We start from the raw sequence: 6,134 nt of genomic DNA on the forward strand, positions 1-6,134 counted from the left end.
GGGGAGAAAGGGAGGGGAGAAAGGGCCGGGCCGGGCAGCAGCGCCACGCCCGCAGCGGGAGGCGCCACGAAATGGCCGCTCCCCCCCCGGCTGGCCCCGGAGGAGGGGGGTGGCTGCTCTCAAGACGTGCCTGTGGGTTTCTTACCAGCAGGGAAGGTGTTTTTTCCTTACAGAGGGGTTTGGCCGTGCTCCATCGCGCTGCTGCGATTTGGCTGAGGCGATGTGCGCTTTCGGGGTTGTGTCAAGTTAAGTAGTTCCCACCCCAGCGTGGAAATCCCAACGATGTTGCACAAGACACTCTGAGATCTAATTCGGGTACTGGGGGTCATCGCAGTTCCCGACACAGCTAAAGTCAGGTCAGCACCGGAGCCAGATGAACAGTCAGTAGGATAATCAGAGACCCAGCACAAGCCTTTGACAGAGCTGGGCTCGTTCAGCACACTGGAACAAAGTCTAGAGGAGGAAGCTGTTGCTCCATACATAAATCAGCAGCACGAACGTCAGAATGCAAAAGGAGCTACCTCAAGGGCACAGTGGGTATGAGAACAAGTGGATGGAAAATTGTCAGCAAGAAGGCTGCTCATCTGACAGCCCATTGCCCACAGAGAGCTGCAGGGAACAACAAAGCACCCGAACCCAGTCTCATCCTCGTGGCACAGTAGGCAGGCAGCATATGGCAGGGGAGAGTGGTTCAGCCTTAGTGAAGGCATCAGCCTTGCTCAGAAAGTAATCAATAGAGCTAACCTGGAATACTGTCTGACCACAGACTACTTACCGGGTTAGACACTATTAAATAAGTAACCTTGCATTTTTAAAGGCTATGATTGCATTATAGGTTTATTGAATCAACAAAATTAGGTGGGAAGAGACCTCAGGGGGTACCTACTCCGGCCTCCTGCTCAAAGCAAGCTCAGCCATGTAGGTGGCCCAGGTTGCTGAGGACTTGAACCAGTCTTGAAAGCCTCTACGGACTGAGACTGCACAATCTCCGGCAGCCTGCCCTACCGCCTCACTGTCCTCGTGGGGAAGACACTTCTCCCTTTAACCCAGTATAAGCTTTTGTTTCATTTTGTGCCTGGTGTCTCATCCCCCCACCATACCCCACTGCCAGGATCATAATATCTTCTCTAACATCTGTGTAGGTACTGGTAGGACAGAGGCCTCCATCTAGGCCCACAGAAAACATCTCTCTTGTACCAGCTGAAACAGCCCATGTTGTTCAGCCTCCCCTCACAGAAAATGCTCCAGCCTCTAAACATCCTAGTGCCCCCCTGCAGAACTCTCCAGTTTGTTCTTTTAGGTACTGGAGAGCCCCAAACCAACCCAGATGATCTAAATGCAGTGTAATTTGTGCTAAGTAGAGAGGGACCATTTCTTCCCTTCTTATGTTGATAGAGCCTGGGACGCTGCTGGCTTTATTTACTGCCAGGGCACATTGCTGGCATGCTCCAGCTTGCTCTGTGCCAAGACCCCAGGTCTTTTTCAGCAGGTCACTCCCCCACCTGTATCGCTGCAGGAGGTTATTCCTTCCCACATGCAGTACTTCACATTTATCTTTGTTGAATTTCCCAAATTTCAGTGCCATAGAGATGTATATGTACACATACACAAATATTTATCTATTAATATAAAAATATTATTTTAGTGGAAATACAAGTTCATAGCTTGAGAACTTGCTATAACTTACTTGAAGTGTGAATTAAAAGTAATGCCTGATAGGGAACGATTTATGCCACTTCTTACTTGAATTAAAAATCAAGACAGAGAACCTCATTGTGATACTTTGTTTTAAAAAGGACTTGGTAGCTGTTATTTGCACTTGTGAAATGTTAGTGTCAGTGGTCCAAAATTAAAAGGTGAAAGGTATACCTGAAGCAAGAAGAGCTAGTTTTGACAGATTTGACTTTCATAAATGGATCATACATAGGTATAAGCACTATATTGTGCATTATGCCATCAGCAGTTGTGTGGGAAAACAGGCCACAGAACAGATAAAGCTTGATGCTTCAGGAATTCATATTTGCCAACAGTTTCTGCTTTGACTTGCACACAGGGAAGATAGTTGAAAGAACAGGTTGTATTTTATTGGCCCAACTGTTTATCTAAGATGTGAATCAAAAATTAAATTTATTTCATGGACTGACTCCAGACTCACACTGATCTGCCTGAAAATGGAGTAAGCCTGTATCTGTGCCGAATGTTTAAGTGCTTTGACTGTAGTATGAATAGCTGATACCAATAAGAAAAGCAGGTAAAGGTCTCAAATTTTGCCTGTCGCAATAGATAAACTGTTAGCTATGTGTCTGTGAGGAAGCCATTACCCTTGTTAAAAGATACAGACACTTGTCAGGCTGAAGTACCCTGCTGCAGGGATGTTCAAGACAGCGACCACAAATACAGTTCCACAACTCCACTTCATTTACATCTCTAGTAACCAGTAAATAAGTCTTCCCCATTATGAAGATAGCAATACCAAAATCATTAGTTCTTCTGCAGACGGTTTTGCATGACAGATTTGGAGACTTCATTATTTATTGAGGCCTTATTAAAAAAGTCTGGCAATTTTTACCATGCTTGAAGGAACTGCGTAGCCACAGAGGACATCTGTGAATCAGGAGATGTTTGCTGAGGATATGCACCTAAAACAAGATGCCAATATAATTTTGTAACATTTGTATTCTATTATATGACTACTTACATGAACAGTGAATAGTATCAGAACATGAAAAACATATACATTTTTACTAAAACAAGAGCTTTTAATTAGTATATCAATCCATTTTAAATTACATCAATACTACCCACTTAGAGGAAGTGCTATAAATATCACAGACCCTAAGAGGCTAGATACAGACAATATATTTTATTAATAAACTGGAAGATAAAAGATAGTTCAGCTGAATTGCATGATTCAATACCTACTCTAGATATAGCTCTTTCTGTGAAAGAGAAACACTTCATAATGCCCTTAAAATTATTAAAATAGACTACTTCATGAGCCAAAAATCATTTCTGGCTTAACTCTAGGGAGTAGAGTAATTTTTAATGAGATCATATCCATCTCTGCTACAACTGAGAAATGTGAGTACCTCCAGCAATTTTATTGCACCTGAAATAATTATTATCAGGATATATAAAATACAATTAGAAAACACTAAGGCAATACATATTTAAAAGGAAAAGTCAACATTCAGGTTTTCTGTTGTTATTTTTGGATACTTTATTACATAGATTTAATTAGCTCAGCTTTAAATCATCAACAGATTATTTCATCAAAGTGAACATTTTGCAATCTTACTACCTTCTGAAAACATGCAATGGTAAATTCAAGTTCTATTATTATTTTTCACTTTTTTTTTTAAACTGTAATACAGAAGCATCTGTAAGTCAAAATGTTATCTGTCAGTGGAAGTTAAGCTAGAGATGCTTTAGCTGTGTTTTAACTTGGAAGGCGCAAGTTTTCTTGTTACACATCAAGATTTTGAAGGACACAGAACACCTTATAGGACTGGGGCTGTTACCTGAGTTTCGTTTACCACACAGCTTTAAACAGGCATACAACATTAAGGCAGTGATCATTCAGTGGATAAATTAGAGGAACTACTTATGTAGGTTAATACTAAATATGTTCAAACAAATTTGGAGAACTGAGACTTTGCATGCGTTTCTTAAATCTCTGTGAAAAGTACCATGATTAGAGTTTGCTTACCCACATTACATGTAGCTCCCACTGAACCCACTTTTTAATTTAGTTTTAGACATATAAATTAATCTACCCCATGGCCAAGACAAAATACTTAGAAGTGCTTGCCACTGGAAGCACTAGTCTGGGTACAGGTGGTAGCCCAGACATTGCATTGGATCAATACTGTTAAGTCCCCTGAAGCCAAAGCAAGAACATGTTTAAATTTTTTTTAATAATACTTTTCTCAGGATAAAGTGATGCAAGTCAGGAACAGCAGCACCCAGCAGAGAAGCAATGCTATAGAAGGCAAGTAGGTGAGCAGATGAACACAGGTCACATTACTACTCTATCTCCAATGATGATATGTACAATGATGCTTCAGAGGATTTTAAAAGCCCAAGGATATTGACTTAGCCTGCCCACAAAATCACTTGTGCATGAAGAAACACTTAATTCCTGACCTTTTGCAAGTGAAAACTTCTATTTGTAAGATAATAGGCAACTTTGGAATTATTTATTTTATCTTGATATAACTATGGTATTTCAAAAAGTGTTTTTCCCTTGAAACTGAGTTTTATACCTGCTTGAGAAACATCCAGTTTGTTTAAAAATGTATGAAGCTCTCCCAAAATAAAATTCAGTGCTTTAAGTTTGCAGAAGCTTTATACCAATGACAAGGCAGGATTCTCACATTACTCATAGTGTTTATCCTTCTTCAAAGAAGTCCTCTGCTATTTTGAGAATATTTTGATTAAAGATCCTAAATACATTTAGAAACCCATGCATCTGACACCTTTGACTTTGATCAAAAAGGTTATATTTGATATAAAAGACTCAAAGCTACTACTTTCAGACTATACATATAACTTTTTTTTTTGGTGTAACAAGGGGCATTAGAAAACAAGGATTGTATTTAAATCAAAACCTCAAGTACCTGAGCAACACCCTTTTCATTTTAGTAGCAATCATCTAAGGATGAAGAGTCACAGCAGGAAAACTCTTCCTCAAGGAAGCTCTTCCCTTAGAGAAAATAGGGACAAGGGTTCAATAACATACCTCACAAGGCTAGAGCCCACCCTACAATAGCTGAGGAAGGAGAACAGGCATCCACATCCACAGTAATTAGCATCCAACAAGACACATCTGAAGCCATATCAGGAACACAATGCAAGGCCAGGTCAAATAGTGGTGATCATCCACCATCTAGTAATTGTGGAAGGGATCTACAATGACAAGACAAATCTAAGATCAAGCCAAATAATAGCCGAGAAAAGCTTATAGAAAACAAATAGAGGAAAAAAAATAGAATGGAACTAAAGCAGACCAAACAATACCACAGCCTACACAAAAACTGTTGCCCTGGAGCTGAGCAGGTTCCTGGGCAGGGTGTGGGTGAGGCTCCAGGTGTGGCTGGTCAGGGCTGGAACAGCTCACTGGTGTGCTTGGGGCCCTGACTGAGCATATAAACCCTCACAGCTCCCCCATGGTTTTGGATATATAGGGGGGGTTTGGATATATGGGGGGTGTTCTTTGTGTTGGGGGCTGCTAATGTTATCTTGAGAGGGTCTTTGGTTGTTTATCTGTTTCTCATATCTTTCAGCTAAAGTTAAGCGTGTTCAGGAAGGTTAAGTATGTTTGGGCTTTTTTCTTAAGGTATTATTTAATAGTTGTGCCAATTGTATTTGTCAAATTTTCAGCAGGTTGTCTGTCTGGTACCTAGCTCTTTTTTCTAATTCTTTTATATCTCAATATTTACTTCTTAATAGTTCTTTATATGCTTATTGTCTGTAACTTTCAAGCTAATCATGATAAAATTATTAATCTGAAACTTCTTTTTAAGAGCTCTGGTGTTATGTGTTTTGGAAAGAAGTATTGTTCTAGTATTAATTACTGTTTAATAAACAGTACAAATGCCTTCTTTGTAGATGTTGAAGGCCTTCTGTTTCATTTGAGAGCTAATGAACATGATACTTAAGGAACTGCTATAATGTGAGACCTTTAGGCTGTTGGAGACTATTAAAAAGACATCCAGAATTATTTTAGAGCATGCCACAGAAATACTTCTGAGAAGGGAATTCCTATGTCAAGACCTAATACTTAGGGTATTCTCTAAAAGATGCCTTCACAGTAGTTACTAAACATCTGGGTGTCTTAGGGATATCTTCACTATGAATAGAAACTGATAATGGGGCCAGAACTAATTTTTTTTAAGTACCGTAATGCTCTGTATAAAAATGCTTTCTATGCTCAGGGTATTTTAAGACAGAGGAAGTAAAATCACTTTTCTTCCACTCACTGCAGTCTGATTTTTTTTACTGTTTTTTTTTTTTTTTTTCTAAAATCACGCCACAGGACAGTTAGTGATATTTTGGTATGCTTAGCTGTGCGCATCACAACATGTTTGCATTCATGGGGTATGTATTGTACTTAACTAAACTTCAAAGTACTC

This window comes from Aythya marila, assembly GCF_965140915.1.
Source record: "Aythya marila genome assembly, chromosome: 8".
NCBI lineage: Eukaryota > Metazoa > Chordata > Aves > Anseriformes > Anatidae > Aythya > Aythya marila.